Source organism: Durio zibethinus, chromosome 17 (assembly GCF_047325235.1).
Source record: "Durio zibethinus cultivar Kanyao isolate XHJ-2024 chromosome 17, ASM4732523v1, whole genome shotgun sequence".
In the NCBI taxonomy this organism is placed as follows: domain Eukaryota; kingdom Viridiplantae; phylum Streptophyta; class Magnoliopsida; order Malvales; family Malvaceae; genus Durio; species Durio zibethinus.
The window spans coordinates 21,871,513-21,888,503 of NC_143178.1; the positions used below are offsets into that span (position 1 = coordinate 21,871,513).

At 25.3% G+C, this 16,991-nt stretch overlaps 1 pseudogene; it reads left to right on the top strand.

The window, feature by feature from the left end:
* LOC111289332 (uncharacterized) overlaps positions 1-10,257 on the top strand; it is a 24,082-nt pseudogene extending 13,825 nt beyond the window's left edge.
* The last annotated feature ends 6,734 nt before the right edge of the window (positions 10,258-16,991 follow it).

The following is a 16,991-nucleotide window of genomic DNA, read 5'->3' on the forward strand; positions in this document are numbered from 1 at the left end:
CAAAATTATTGAAAAGACCATATCCCTTAATATCCTTGTTTGACACCTATACAACATTTTTTTTCTTTTTCATTCATTGCCTTAAAATTTTTCTTTACCCACATCTTGGGGCAAATTTACCAAAAAGTCAAATTATGCAATTTTTTCAGTATTTTTTCTTCTGGATGGCATTGATTTTATCTTTTAGTGTGCGTTGTGAATTGCCAAAAAAAGAGAAAAAAAGAAAAAAAAAGCAAAAGAAAAATAGAAAAAGAATTGATTATAACATTGTGCATATGAGATTTCAAAGGATTCCAAAATTTTTTTAAAAAAATCTACTCTTAAGAATTACTTTTTAATAGAGGTATTCATATTTGATATAATAAATAACTATTTTTCATATTTCCTTCACCATAAAAAAAAATCCATTTGATACCCTAGTTGAGCCTATCGAATTTTCTTTGAAAAAAACCCTAACTAAGGATTACTCCCATACTGGAGGGTAAAATTTGAAAAGTTTGTTCACAAAAAAAAAAGGTGAAGGTCTTTAATGATTTCAGGGGCAAAGCCCTTTCGTGCTTAGATTTTTTTTTTTTGAAAAATGTTGAAAATTACAAAAAAAAGGGAAATAAAAGAAAAATGAAAAATAAAAAAAGAAAGATGGAAAATATGGAACGAAAAATGTCATTGGGAAAAGAAATGATTATTGGTTTGATTACTTGAAAACATGTGTTGGGCCTATTTATCTTTTTTTTCAGAACTGCAAACCCTGGCCTACGTTATGTCATTTGAAAAGTTCATTTTGATCAAGTGTGAATATCTAAATTGAAGAACTTTTTTTAGGAAATCACTATCACTTTTTGATTTTTGATTAATTTTGAGTTTTCAAATGCATGATGTCATAGTAAAAAGAAAAAAAAAAGATTGAATGAAGCTCTAGGGTGAAAACTCGAAAGGTAGTCTAGAGCAAGATTGAAAGCAACTCAAGTAATAAAAAAAAGTGATTTTGAAAAAGCCAATGAACAATGAAGAATTTTGAGAAATCTAAAAAGATGAGGCCCAATTTGTAGATGTGTTTTGAAATTCAAGCTGTTTTTTCTTAGAAATTTTGAGCCATTCTTCCTTTTCCAAAAATTTTGAACCTATCATAGTTAGTTTTGACAGATGTTAAAATACCCTATATCAAGAACCTAAGGGAGTGCTAAAATGAATTGTGCTTTAAAAAAATTATTTTTCAAATTTTAACTTTCATTTGTGAGCCTAGATAAAGAAACATTGATTATCCTCTTCTTATTCAGTAACAAAGTTTTTTCTAATAACTAAAATCCTAATGTGCCAAACCATTTCATCCTTTTGGAAAGACCAAGAAGTGAATCACCTAATTTATTATGGGTAGTAATCACCAATTTTCAAGAAATCTAAAAGTTACATGTTTTAAAAGGATAAATACATTTTGGTCATAGAAAATTGTTATGTGGGTTAATTTGTGTTGTCATTCTTTTGAGAGTTTTTGAAAATTTTCAAATTTGGATTGTTGTATATGTGAATTTGGATGGATAGGAGAAAGATAATTTCCAAGATCAATGTGACAAGAGTGACCTATTTGAGGCAACATAAATGTTTTGTTGTGATAATTGTTTTTGCATTATTTGGTAAATGTACAAATCTTTGTTTGGACCATGCATTTGCATACTTGTTTACACCATGCGACTACATCATTTGGTGAGTATATAAATCATTGTTGGAATATTACATTTGCATAAGACTTAGAACCATGTATTTGGACCATTTGGTGAGCATTTAAAATTTTGACTTTTTTGAATGTGTTAAGAAAGTGATGAAAAAAGACATTTGCATCTAATTTATTGGGATAGGTATTTGCACTTACATTTTTATATGGAAAGCATTTGCATCTTGGTAAGATACATTGGCATTAACTTTTGTAAAGCTTTAAGGCGAAGAAAAAACAAAGAGATTTGATTAGCTGGCAGTAGTTGAATCTTAAGCTCATGGTACTAATTAAGAATTTAAGCCCAGTTATGTTGGCACATGAAAAGAAAAATGTTGAAGTTTCATCACAAGAGGATGGAATCCTTGAGACATTGAATTTTAATATTTGAACTTTTTAAATGTGAATCTCTAAATTTTGGATGAGAACCTCTAAAATTTTTGAATCTTTAGACTTTTCGAATGTGATCTTAGATGTGAATCTCTAAGATTTTTTAATGTAAATGTTGAATATGAATCTTTAAGATATTTTGAATGTGAACCTTGAATGTTAGCTTCTAAGAGTTTTGAATGTGAATCTTAAAGGTAAACTTCTAAGATTTTCAAATGTGAATCTTTGGATGTGAATCTTAAAAAAATTTTGAATGAGAAAATTCACTTATGGATTTTTAAAATTATTTAGGACTTCATGAATTTTGGGACCTTTGTAAATCTTGGGATTTTTATGAATTTTGGAACTTTGGCGAATCTTGGAAATTTTGCGAATCTTAAATCTTTTGCAAATCTTAAATCTTTTGCATTGCATTCACTAAATTTATTGCATTGCATTCACTATATCCATTGTATTCACTATATCATTTGGATTCACTACATGTTATGTACATCAGAAAAGACGAAAGGTTAAAAAGTTTGAGTTGTGAAATTGAGTTTAGAAATTTTTAAGTTTTTTCATTCATTACATACATTCATTGCATATGTTTGAAAAGTATGAAGGAGAAAACAGATGTTAGGGTGATTTGGTGAAAAAACTTTGGAAGATGATTAATGATGGTCCAATTGATATGAAAGAAATCACTTTAAGGTATGAATTTTTAAAGTTTCGATGCCTCTATTAAGGAGGAGCTTTTCCAAAGATAAGAATAATCTATAAGACATCTGGCATAATCTTCAAATCCTTCGAGTATAATTTATAAGACCTCTGAGCATGATTTGTAAGACCTACAGGCATAATTTATAATACCTTTGGGTATGATCCCTCAAAATTTTATTACCTTTTTAGTTTTCAAAAGTTTCAAAAGTCTTAGTTGTAAGGAAAAATTTTATTTTTTAAAAGTTTCAATGCCTCAGTTGTGGGGGAGCATTTTATTTTTCAAAAAGTTTCAAAGCCTCGGTTGTGAGAACATTTTATTTTTCCAAAGTTTCAAATGTTCAATTGTAGAGGAGCATTTTATTTTTTCAAAGTTTCAAAGCCTAAGTTGTGGGAGAGCATTTTATTTTTCAAAGTTCCAAAGTCTCAGTTATGGAGGAGCATTTTATTTTTCAAAAGTTTCAAAGCTTCAGTTATGGGGGAACATTTTATTTTTCAAAATTTTCAAAGCCTCAGTTGTGGGGGTGCATTTTGTTTTTTGGAAAGTTTCAAACCGTTGTCAAGGAGGAGCCTTTGCAATTTTCTTTTTCCATTTTTCTTGACCCAAAAAAAAATGGATGTCTTTGGTCTTTGCACAATTTCTATTTTACAAAAAATGCACAAAGAAGGACAACAGTATACACCCCATTTTGTCAGGAGATTTTTTGAAATTCATTAGCCTTTGAATTTTGATTTTGATTGTGCAATTAGGCCTTAATTGGAAAAGTTAATTTTGGGCCCAAAGATTAAGCCCTAAATTTTATTTTTATTTTAATTTTTTTAGTTTAATTTTTGTTTTTTTAGTAAAAAAAGACAAAGTCAATTGGTAAAAAAAAGGGAAAAAAAAAAGAAATATGGGATTTTACATGGAAAATCTTAAATTTAATTCAACTTTTAAATTCTATATCAGATTTTAACTTTAAAGATTGAATAATTTTGGAAAAACTAGTGGCTCAATCTATTGAAAAAGGGAAGATTACACAGAGAATAAAATTTAGAGAGAAATCCTAGATTCAGTTGAATTAATATTTTCTAAATCGAAAATGATTCAATCCCTAAATAAGGACCTTGAATCTATGATCAAAAAGAGGGCCTCATAGTAAATGATTTCAAAATTAAACAAAGATCATTAAAAAGAGAGAAAATTTGGACAAAGGTTTTAAATCAATAAGGAAGAAGCAATCAAGCAAAAAATTTTTTGCAAGAAAATCCAGTTGGAGTTTTTAGAATGACGGCTAAGATTTACAGTAGAAAGTATCAATTTTTGAAAGGTGAAAATTTGTTGAAACTTGTGATGCATTAAGGTAATATTTGCTTTCATTTTTTTGTGATTTTTGCATAACTTTTATAATATTTAATTGCTTATTCTTATTTTTATTTTTATTATATGGTATTTATTTTTGCATGTTTATTTGCATGATTTATATATTATTATTTGCATGATTATATATTAAATTGCATGTTTATTACATGTTTATATATTTAATTGCATGTCTATTTGCATAATTATTAATTATTTATTCATGTGATTGTATGATTATTAATATATTTATTTGCATGGTTATTTATTTATTTATTTATTATTATTGCATGATTGTATATTTATTGCATGATATATGTTATTGTATGATTAATATTATATTTGAATGATATTTGATTGCATGTTTCTATATTTATTGTGTGCATAATTGCCTGATTATATTTGTGTGCTTATATTTGATTTCATGTTTATATGAATGGTTATTAATATATTTGTGTGGTATTTTATATTTGCATGATAATATATTTGCATGATATAATATATTTACATGATTGTTATTATTGTATGATAATTAATATATTTGCATGACATTTTTGCATGAATATTTTAGCGTGATTTTGACATGATATTATTACATGATATTTGGTATGATTTATAGTATTATATTTGCATGATAATTTTTGCATGGTATAATTTAATATTTATTATATTATTGCATGATTACTTGGTATTTTGATATAATTTTTGTACCACTATGTTTTGTAAATAAGTAAATAGATTGGAATTGATTTATTTGCATGATAAAACCATATTTGATAAAGCTTAGTTAAGGTAACACATAATTAACTTGTTACCAATTTTGAGCTTAAATGGGTGCTAAGACCTTCCTGTATGTAACCGACTCTTGAACCTTGGTTCTGATGATATAGATTATAACTTATTCTTTTTAGAGACCTTTAGTTTATACTTAGAATAACATTAAAAATGATAGATTCATATAGGTGGTCAATCACACTTAGGTAAAAAAGATTGGGGACGAATTCGTAATTTTTGTATCTAATAGGTAGATTCTCTCAACCTAGACGTTATGATAGGCATAACTTCCAAGCTCGTGACACTAGCATTAATCAACATGATCATGCCATTGTAGCATATTTGATAGAAAATTCTTATTGTTGTTAATCTTTGAACTTAAAGATTAAAAATCGGTAAAAGTATATGAATTTAAAATTTAAGATTTAGTTTAGTTAATTTATATAGTTTATTTAAAAGTGATTTTCAACAAATTCCAATTTTATAGTATGTAATTTTTTTCTTCTTTTCTTATATTATAATTTCTTTTATAAAAAAGTCTATGAACTTAATTTGTATGAATAATAATAGAAAAAGTTAATCCAACATTTTTCACATATATAATACATATAAGACTAAATTCAAATAATATAGTTACTTGATAAGATTTGTTTACATGTAATTTTATATGTACAATCTATTTTAATCATAAGTAGAATAATTTTAAATATGCAACAAACTAAGCATTCTTTCAATTATTTACCACATGATTTTATTCAATGTTCAAAACTTTTAAAATTTAAAAAATTAACTTTATCTAAATATTTCAAATTGCAATTTATATATAAACTTTATCCTACTTTTAACCACACAAAAAATCAACTCACTTTTATAATCAATGTATTAAATTCAACATTCAAATATTAACTTTTAAAAGTAATTTATTTTTAAGTCAAATCATTGTTGTTTTACTAATTTTTAGTCTTTTTCCTCTATATAGTAGTGTAACTATTTAGATTAATTATTTGTCTCAATTTCTTTTAAGTACCATTAATTAAACATATCATAAAATTAACAACTTTATGATAATGGTAAATATATGTTCAAATACATGTTATGAGTTAAAGGCTCTAATAAAACAGTAAATATTAAACTGTTGACAATAAAATATAATTTAGATATATCTTTTTTAAATAAAATTTTCAATAATATACGCACACACAATATATATCTTTTTTAAATTTGAAAATCTCATATATTTATTATTTATAGATTTCCTATTAATACTATAATATTTGGTTCTTTTTAAAATTCAAACGTATTATATATCACTTATTATATCATTTATTTATTTAAAATATACTTAACAATTAAGGATTTCACATATTGAGATTAGACAATCATTGTTTTCTATTGCTCTTAATCTGTAATTGAGCTTGCATTGAAGTGGAAGTTAGATATGAAAATTTCACTTATAATAATCCCACAACAACTATATTATTTTCATTAAAAAATTTCCCTTTTTAGCATAAATTTCTTAATTGTTTTTAACTTTTTTAATGTTCGGGTCAAGATTGCAGTTTAGTTAAGTTATGTAAATTCTTTTTTCTTTTTTTGAGTTAATTTTATCTTCGACTTTTATTTTTTATTTCCAATGCTTCTTTTATTTGCTGTACATTTCCTTTTTTTTTTTTTTTTGTGTTTTGGTCAATATCACACTTTTCAAACACTAAAACAATGGAGCTTTTTTTTTTTTTTTTGGTTACATCCATATTTTATAGAATAAAGAAATTGATTTTATGTCATTGATAAATAATATGAATTTCATTCACTAATTTTTTTGTGCTACATATTGATTTTGATTTTATAAATATCCTGATTAGATGTCAAATAATTGGTATGTCATTGATCCTAGTATTTTTTATTTTTTGGATGTATGAAACTTCGAGATAATGATTTTTTTATCATGTAAGTACTATTTTTTATTATAATCTTTATAGTAAATGGAAAGTGAAAAAAATAGTGTAAAAGTATAGGTAATATTACTATACTATATTTATAGTTTAAAATATTGATTTTTTTTATATTAACATATTTTTTTTCAAGACAAAAAATGATAACATAAATAGTGCACAAAAATATTAAGCTACAAAATATTATATTATTTGAAGGTAGTGATAGTAAGTTTTACTTAATCAATAAATATCTTTTAATTTAATTTTTGACTATTTTGTAACTTGAGCATAGTCTCCTACATTTAAATTATTGATCTTCGAATTGCATTAGATATGAGAGAGGAGATATATTCCAAAGGAATTTCTTTCGCATTCAAGGTAATTTCTTATCTATAAGTAACATAAAATTTTTTTTTATGGATTGATATTTTACTGTTGACAGGTATTTAAATTTAATTTTTTAGTTTATTAGTAATAATAATATTTTACTGTTGACAGGTATTTAAATTTAATTTTTTAGTTTATTAGTAATAATAAATTTTAAATAATATTTTTACAAGTTTGAACTATTTTAATTAATAAATAAAATTAATTTATATATAGTACGTGTCACAAACTAATTTGATACAAAAACCTTTTTCAAGCCCAGCAAAAAGAATGGTACCAGGGTACAAAAAGGGTAGCATATAAATAAAGGTAGAATTTAACATATAAGTGACTCTCGTTAGGGGTATAATCAAACCGAACCAAGTTGATATAGTGAAAATTTTGAGTTTGAACTCGAACTCAATTTGAAATTAATTACTCAAAATTCAACTTGAGTTCAATTGATTTTTAATTTTCAAGTTCGAGTTTAACTCAAGATAAATATCTAGCTATTCGAATTCACTTGATTAGTTTAATTTACTAAATAAAAAATGAGTTAGATTCTCAAATTTAATTATTTGTGTTGAAACTCGAATTTAAATTTGAACTCAAATTGGTATATATATATATATATATATAAAGGTAAAATAATAATTTTTTAATTAAGATAATAAAAATATATATTAAAATATAAAACTCGATTAAACATATGAGCTATTGGAGCAAGACATTAAAATACTTGAACTCAACTCACTTAATAAATCAAACTATTCGAGCTTGAGCTTAATTTAATAATAACTAAACTAAATTCAAATTTTATTCGAGCTAGATCTCCATGTGAATTAAAATTGAATTAAAAAATTAGTGTATTATTTATATCACTAACTAGTCTAGAAAAAAAAGTGAATTAAAATGGAATGATTCTTCCCACCTTTAATAATCTATAGATTTTCTACAATGCTTTTTACATTTTTTTTCTTTTGGTCTGCAAAAAATATAGAATGTTCATACTTTTTAAAAAGGACCTTATCATTATCGGACATAATAGCAGTATTATCACTCTTTTCTTTATCTGATTTTTTCTCATCATTGGCCTTTTTGAAAGCAGCCATATTCTTTCTCAGCTTCTTGCAACACATTTGGATATGTTCCTTTTCACCACAATAATAACATTTTCTATCACTATAATCTCTATTTGTTGACTTGAATCTCTCTCTTGATCTATTAACCCTTTTTTGAGTCTTACCTCAATTAGAACCTTTTATAGCTAGTGCACCCCTTTAGGTGATGAGTTTTGTGTTCTCATAAACCTTTCGTTCTTACGTAATAGAGCAGTCACATCATCCAATTTCAAAAGAGACTTACTCATTAACAAAGTCTGAACTGAATGTCTATAAGACTTAGGTAAAGATGACAACAAAGTTAAAGCCTTCTCTCCATCTTTTAACTCATTAGCAGAAATAGTTAGCAATTGAAAAACTAAGCTATTAAACTCGTTTATGTGATTATGAAGACTCGTACCTTTTTTTTTTTTTGAGAATACAGATTCATCTTCAAACATAATCTATTAGTCAACAACTTTGAAGCATAAATACCCTTAAGCTTATCCTATAAACTCTTCAGATTACTCTTAGTCAAAACACTATACTTTATCTCTAGAGCTAACACCAATTCAATAGCACTAACAACTTTCTTTTTAATTCTATTCTAATTACTGTTAGATTTTTTTTAGGCATACTATCTTTAAATACTTGATCTAACCCTTATTATACTAATAGATCTTGAACGTACTGTGTCATAACATAAAAATACTATTTTTATCAAGTAAAGTAATCTTAAACTTGGATATAGGTATATTAGATATACTTTCTTCAAACATTTTGAAATACTTGCATTATACTTGTATTGTCTTCACGATCTCTTGGGTTTACCTCTCTTTTTTTCACGTCTTGAATGACAATAGCTCTGATACCACTTGTTGAGAAATAAACACGTACACATAACACCTATATACAAAATAGCAAGCTCAAAATAAGAATAAAAACATACAAATATATTTGTTTTGGCTTAATCCAAAATGGCTTACTCAAACCCAATCCACTAACAAATAAATCTTTACAACTATGAGACTTTTGAAATGAGAAAAGTTACTCAAAACTCAACCCAAAACTCAATTACACCCTTTTAATAGCCTACTCACTTAGCTATTCTCTTGGTGTCTAACTATCTGAGATAACCAAACTAAAATCAAAACATCTTATTTATAAAGGTGAACCCTTTATAACTTTACTAAACTCTCGATGTAGGATACAAGATAAACTCTCAACTCTTATAACTTTAGTCAACTTTAGATATGAGATTAAAAGATTCAAGACAAACCTCAAGAATTGTTGTTAACATTGTAATTTCTCTTAATTTTACAAGTTTTCCTAAAAAATTTTTTATTGGTAGTGACATGTATGGTTATTGGTACGAAATAGCTAAGCATAAAAATGGTGGCCAAGCTTTTTAGCAAGGCCACCCTAGTGAATTTAACCCTGCACACCTACTAGAACATTGGTGGCTATAGCGGTGGTGACATCCTATCCTATCACACACTTTTTTGCTTTTTAGATCTTTAGCATCACCTTAGTTGATGGTGAACTAATCCCATAGGCAAAATCATTCCTATTCATGGAACTGCCTATGATTTTCTCCAACCCTATGAAATTGGTATCAAGTTCAACTAGTTGCCTAATGGATATGACATAAACTATGTGCTTGACAAATCGAGTGCTAAACACCTGAGGAAGGCTACTGTGTTGTAGAAAATCAAGTCTAGAAGAAAGATGGAGCTTTGGACTAATATGTCAGGGGTTTAGTTTTATAAAAGTAACATGTTGAAGAGTAAAAAAGGGAAAGATGGATTCGTTTATTCAATTCATGCAAGGTTTTGCTTTGAGACTTAAGGGTTCCCTAATGTAGTGAATCACCTAAATTTTGCTTATCAGATTGTAAGTCCAAGGGAAACTTACAAGCATTTTATGGTTTACAGGTTAACTGCCCATTAGGCAATTAGATTATGCTCATATGGATTTTGATTTTGTTCTTTTACTTTAATTTTGGTTGGTGAATATGTAGAGGCTTGTTAAGTCCATGACCAAAAGACATAAGGTCAAAAATTTTGCACCGAATTAATTAATTAATTGTGTATCTTTGTCACAACCAAATTCATATCTTCTTATTTTTAATGAAATTGATTGATGAATATGATTGATCATGTTGGTAATTCATTCAAATCCCAATTAAGTTGATATTAGAATTCTATTTGTATGAAGAATTATTTGGCTAGTGAGCTTTTTTTTTTTTTAATGGATATGAATTCTTGGTGAAAAGGAATTCTTATAAGAATACTCTGTATAGAAGTTTTTAGTAAATGATTGTATAGAATACAAGAGAAATGCAAGGATTTTAGGGCAAGCTAAAACAATAAAAAAATTAAAGACAATATAATATTAAGATGAATTTGATCACTACCAATGATAAAAGGTGATGAATTTCTTTGAATAGACCATTTCTCCTACAAGATTAAGCTATTATGAGTGGACGTTGATTTGTCCCCAAAATTTGTACTTCGATTTTTTAGTCAATCAGGAGAGAAAATGCTTATGAAATAGAGTAAAAGTGGAAAGATCTTAAAGGAATCATGATTTATCTTTATATTTTATAGGAGGAAGAAATTCTTTTGTTAAAGGTTACTTGGCTATATATGTAGTGAAGGTTTGGGTGGAAAGGATGATTATCGGTCTTTCTTGATATGATCTTTGTGCTTGAATAACTTTCTAACATGATAATAGTCTCACATCAGCATGGACATGTTCATTTGATCCTTAACAAATGCTAATAATTCTCTAACTTTTTTAATTCCCATTTGTTTCTTTCCTTCCCTTGATTCAAGGAATAATTGATGGTTGATCTTTTGTTTATCCTCTTTATATTCCAAAGCTATAGTCAATGTCACTATTTGATTAAACATGTTATTATTTCTTCTAATTAATAAACCATGGAGATTGGATTGGACATAAATTAGTTGAGGATGTTAAGATAGCTAAAAACCTATCACATCTAACAAGTGTTACCATGAAAGCAGTATTTAATACTATTCTTATGATAATTTTTATATAAATTTGTTTATTTTATGTTAAATATGTGTAAAACACAAAAATTTTTGTTTCATAATCGATCTATCAAATATAAAAAATATTATTTTATGTTTAACAAATTTATATAAGATTTTTACTAAAATTTTAAATCATGTTATTTTCATTTTTATAAATTTTGTCATCTTGTTGTGTTTAAAATTACTTGATTTATGCTTAACTAGCTTTTAACCTTTGCAATGCACATATTTTTTATTATATTTTTTTATAAATTTAATTTTTTTAATTTATTTTAATGTTTATATTATCTTAATATAAAATATATATTTTAATTTTTATTTGTAAAAAAGAAATTTATCGCATCTTGATCTTAAAGGTTTATTTTTAAAATGCATATATATATTTATAATATTTTTGATTCATGATAAAAAAATGAAAAAACATTTAAAATGTTTGATTCATGAATTATGAATTATCTAAAGTGGTTGAGGAAATATGTAGAGTATAAAAATATTTTTACATGATAAAAAAAAAATCTAAAGTGGTAGACAAAACCGTTTGATTTATGAATTATCTTATAATATGTTTTAAAATATTGAAAGTATATAACTTTAAATTCTAAACCAATGGTGATTATATATGATACAATCAAATTAAACATCTTTTGAGCCATTTATCTTAAAATAGAAACAAAAAACTTAATATTTCTATCATTGGTATCTTATCAATTGACCCAAAATAATTATTCATTGATCAATGCAAGCAATGGGATGAGCATGTTTTCTCTAGAAATGAGAGCACTTATTTTATCAGAACCAAATTGTATAATCTCAAGAACTAATTCATAACAAAGTAAATTGTTTTTGAAATATATGAAAATTGTGAAAAGTAAAAAAATAATATTTCTTGATAATAGGTTAAAATCATGAAAAAAAATCACCAAGAATCTAAACAAATACAATTTTAAGAAAACAGATATTCTAGTAAGTTATATTTTAATATAAATTTCCCAAAAAACAAAAGAATTTTAATAAACATCTATGAACATACAGTATCACTTTATGATAAATGATCAAAACTCCTTAACAAAATATGAAAGAAAAAGTTAGTAAATAAGTGTTAAAAGAAAATGAATTGAAATAAATATTAGTTTTTTATAAGAATAAAATTATGAAAGTAACAGTATACCTTTCAAAGAAAAGTTGCAAATTGAAAAAATAAAAGTGGTGTAACATATACCATTTATAGGTTTATTGTACGACAATTAAGTGTATAAATAATTTTTAAATTGACAAATATATGCTGAATTTAAAAATATAATAAGTGATATTTATCTTTTTGAATTTTAAAATGTTTTAAAAAATAAATGAATATAAAAAAATTTATGAAGGTAAAAATATCAAAATTTAAGATTTAAAAATTTAAAAAAGAGATATATCTACATAATTAATGAAATTTGAATTAAATAAAATTAGCTTTTAAATTTTCAAATTTATATTATAATTTACTTTTTATTTTAAATGGATAATTTTATCTATTTAATTATTTTAAGTTTAAATTGACTAAAGGAAATGTTGATAATATGAAACTAACGTTTAAAATTTTAAAATCAAGATTTCCTATAAAAAAGATATAGCTAAAATTAGAACAAAGCTCGCAGTAAAAAAATAATAAATAGTTGATTATAGATAATATGTAGTTTATTATTATTATATATATATATATATATATATATGAATCTATCTTCTGTTTTTATTTTAAAAGTTTTAGATAACTAAATACTTTTTAAATATACTTTTTTGATAAAGAGTCTAAAATTAGGAAATACCTTATTTGTCATTATAAAGAAAAAATTTAAGAATTTTCTTATATGTTGAAAGAAAAAGTTGTCTGTATAAACATCCATATGGAGAGCACTTGTCTAAGAAAACATCCATATAAATGTCCGTATAAACTTTATTACTTTTAATTTTACTCATTAATGAGGTGTAACCTTATGATTGATTGATACTGTATAGCACTTATACTCAATGCATTAAATATTAACTTTTAATAAATATTATTATTTAATTAAATAATTTATGTCTGAACAAACAAATAATTTAGATAGATAGTTATATCTATTAAAATAAACATACATTTAATTAGGTTATAAATACTCTTGTGGTTTCTCTAGAAAGTATATAGAATAAAAACAACTATTAGAACACTCAACACTTCTTTAAATAATTCTTAGATTTTCTTTTATAACATTTTGCTGTATAAATTCTTTATAGAAGTTCATTAATCTTGTCATATGTTAATGAGTGCTCAATGGATTGCTTTCATCAGTGCAAAACACAATTAGCCATTAAGCTTCATTATATCCTCGAAGTTTGTTGTCTGCAACTTTTTGCACATACCAAGTAAAAAAATATGTCAGAAGCAAATAAAACATTAAGGAAATTGGCACTGTTACATGCCTTAAAATCTTTCTTCAAATTTCAAGAAACTTTATTCCATACTTTCTAAATACTGTTATGGCAATCTTAAGGCTTTAACGATTCAACAATGGCTACTAAGTGGAAAGCTAAGGTAATTGGATTCTAATCATTTTAAATTAGATTGTTTTGATGGTGTTGATTTTTGAAGATATCAAAAGTAAATGCATTTCCTATTTTCAACCTTAAAGGTTGTATATGCTCTAACTACTATCATGCTAGAAGGAAATAAAATAGAATATTTTGTTGCAACTAGCAAAAGGTAGAATGAGACAACGCAGATTACATGTGCAAAGACCAAATTTTGAATGGTTTGTCAGACAGTCTATTTGATACATACCGAAACTAGACTATTACAAATTAATTATGGGATAAATTGTAGTGTAGGTATATGGCTGAGGATGCAACAAGTAAGAAATTTCTCAACAATCTTTTCAATAATTATCAAATGGTTGATGGTCGAGCTGTTATTGAATAATTGCATGAAATTGAAAGAATCTTAATCAATTTAAACAGTATAATATGAATATGGATGAAATAATTATTGTGTCATCTATAATAGATAAATTTCTTTCATCATATAAAGATTTTAAGAGTAAAAGTAATTTATTTTTAAGAACTTGACTTTTTTAATTTTACTCATTATGAGGTATTATCTTATGGTTGATTGATAGTCTATAGCACTTATACATTTACAATAAATCAAATTTTAACTCATATATTAGTTATTTAATTAATACAAAACTAACCAAAACTTGTTAAATATTTAATCAATACAAAACTAACCAAAACATGGAAACCTAACCTATGGTCCAACATGGCCCTTTGTCCTCTTTAGCCCAATTACACTAGACTTTCATTCTTTTTAATTTAAATGGTTTTTTTTTCCTTTCCAATTTGATATTGCTTCCCACACTTCTTTTGAAAATGTCTAACATGTTTTATAAGGACTTGAAAATGTGAAGGGACAAATAAGTTATAATTGTAGAATGTTTTCCCCATATTTTTTGAAATGCATGGACAATAAAATGTTGAAACTTATTTAGAAAAAAAATTAAAATATTTAAAAAAAATCTAAATTATTTCACTTTTTAGAAATAAATTTTTATATTTTTGGTATTCAAATAAATTCTTAATATTTGATTTGTATCTAAATAATCTTTTATGTTAAACAAAAAATTGATTTAAATCGTAACGGTTTTTGGGATCGCTAGATGAAAAGATTTTAAATTGAGAAAAATAAGGGGGAGTCATTACCAATATTTTTTAGGCTATGATTGGGCACCCAAAAGTTTATCAAAAAGATAAATTTTGGTTTATAAAAAATAAGATTGGGTTTGAAAGTATGTTACGTGTGGGGAAGGATTAGTACCCTCACAATGCCCATAAATTGCTACCAATTAATCATGCATTATTTTTTATGTTTGGATAAAATGGTTTTGATTTGAAATTTACTAATAATTTCCTTCATTTTTTTTGAAAAAAATAATTTTATTAAAATTCTTTATTTAGGAATAATCACGAAAATCTTTAAGTTAAAGAATTAACTTAAAATTGTCTAATGTTTAGGCAGAGTTTACAAATAACTCTTTTTACTTAAGATTTACCATAATATTCCTTAAAATAAAACTAACATTCTTTGTAGATGATAATTGTTGACGATTCTCTAACATCTAGGCAAAGTAAGAAGAATTATTTCCTTTAGAATGTTAATTTAATTTTATTTAAAAATCTATTTTTTGTATAATACTTTTCACAAAACAAAATTTTATGCAAAGAAACTGATGATGCTACAAGTAACTAAAAAACAATAGTAAAAGACATAAACATCTGGAATGAATGCAAATAATAATAAATAGATACATATATGTCAATAAATGATATGCATGATGATAAAATGCCATTTTGAAATTAGGTTTTTAAATATAATGAAACTACTATGACTCCCCAACATCTAGGTAGAGTTTATGTACGGCTATTTATATTTAAGATCCTATTTTTTTTCCCTTTAATTTAATCCTATTATTATTATAGGTTAAGGACTCGTATAAAAAACTTAATGAAATAAAATTTCCTAAATATACCATCTTTTAGGTGGCATTCGAGAATAAATTACTTCACGTAAGATTTTCACACGTATCGTTAGAATTTTGAAATGATTTTATGTATGGGTTTAGGTCAGGGTTTAAAGTTTGAATGATTTTTGGGTGATGATTTGGGGTTGCAAGTTGAATTTAGGGTCTTGGTGGATGTTTTAAAGATTTAGAGTCTCGTTTTAGGGTTTTTAAGATTTTAAGTTTTTGGGTTTTAGGGTTTTGGTTTTGAGATTTTAAGGTTTCAGGGTTTATGGTTTTAGAGTTTCAAATTTTAAGGTTTAGGGTTTTGGATCTTAAGGTTTTGAAATTTTAAGGTTTCAAAGATTTATGGTCTTAGGGTTTAGGGTTCTAGATTTTAGAGTTTTGAAATTTATGATGCCAAAAGCCTAGTGAGAGAGCGACAACAAGAGGTTCGAAAGATGTAAGATCAATAGCGAGAGGAAGGTATGGGTAAGATGTAGTTCTTGGGATTGCTTTTGTATGGGATGGCTAGATTGCTCTGCAACTCGATTATACTCCTGTCTTTACTTTGGAAAGGTTCTTGAATTTTGAGTTTTAGGGTTTAAGGTTTCGAGGATTTAAGATTTTGAGTATTTTAGGATTTCAAAATTTGGATTGTTAAGGTTTTGAAAGTTTTAGGTTTTGGAGTTTTAAGATTTTGAGGGTTTTGAAATTTTAGGGTTTAAAGTTGAAAGAGTTTGGATTTTAGGGTTGTAGGGTTTTGGATTTCAAGGTTTTGAAATTTAAAAATACAAACATCTTTAAAAATCTTCAACATATAAGCAGACTTTCTAAGTAAGCTTGCTCTTTATGATTTTCATAATTAGTTAAAATTTTTCACATATTCTTTTTTCATAAATTTTATTATTATTGTTGTTTATTACTTATTTGTTTTTATTCTTATTATTTAATAATTCCCTAATATCTAGCTGGAATTACTTATTATTATTCTTTTAAAAAATGATTTTTATTCCATCCATCATCTAAGCATGAAAAAATCTTTTTTATTATTCTATTCTCATTATCATTTTTTATATTTTTTATATCAAATTTTTAGTTTTTGGTAATT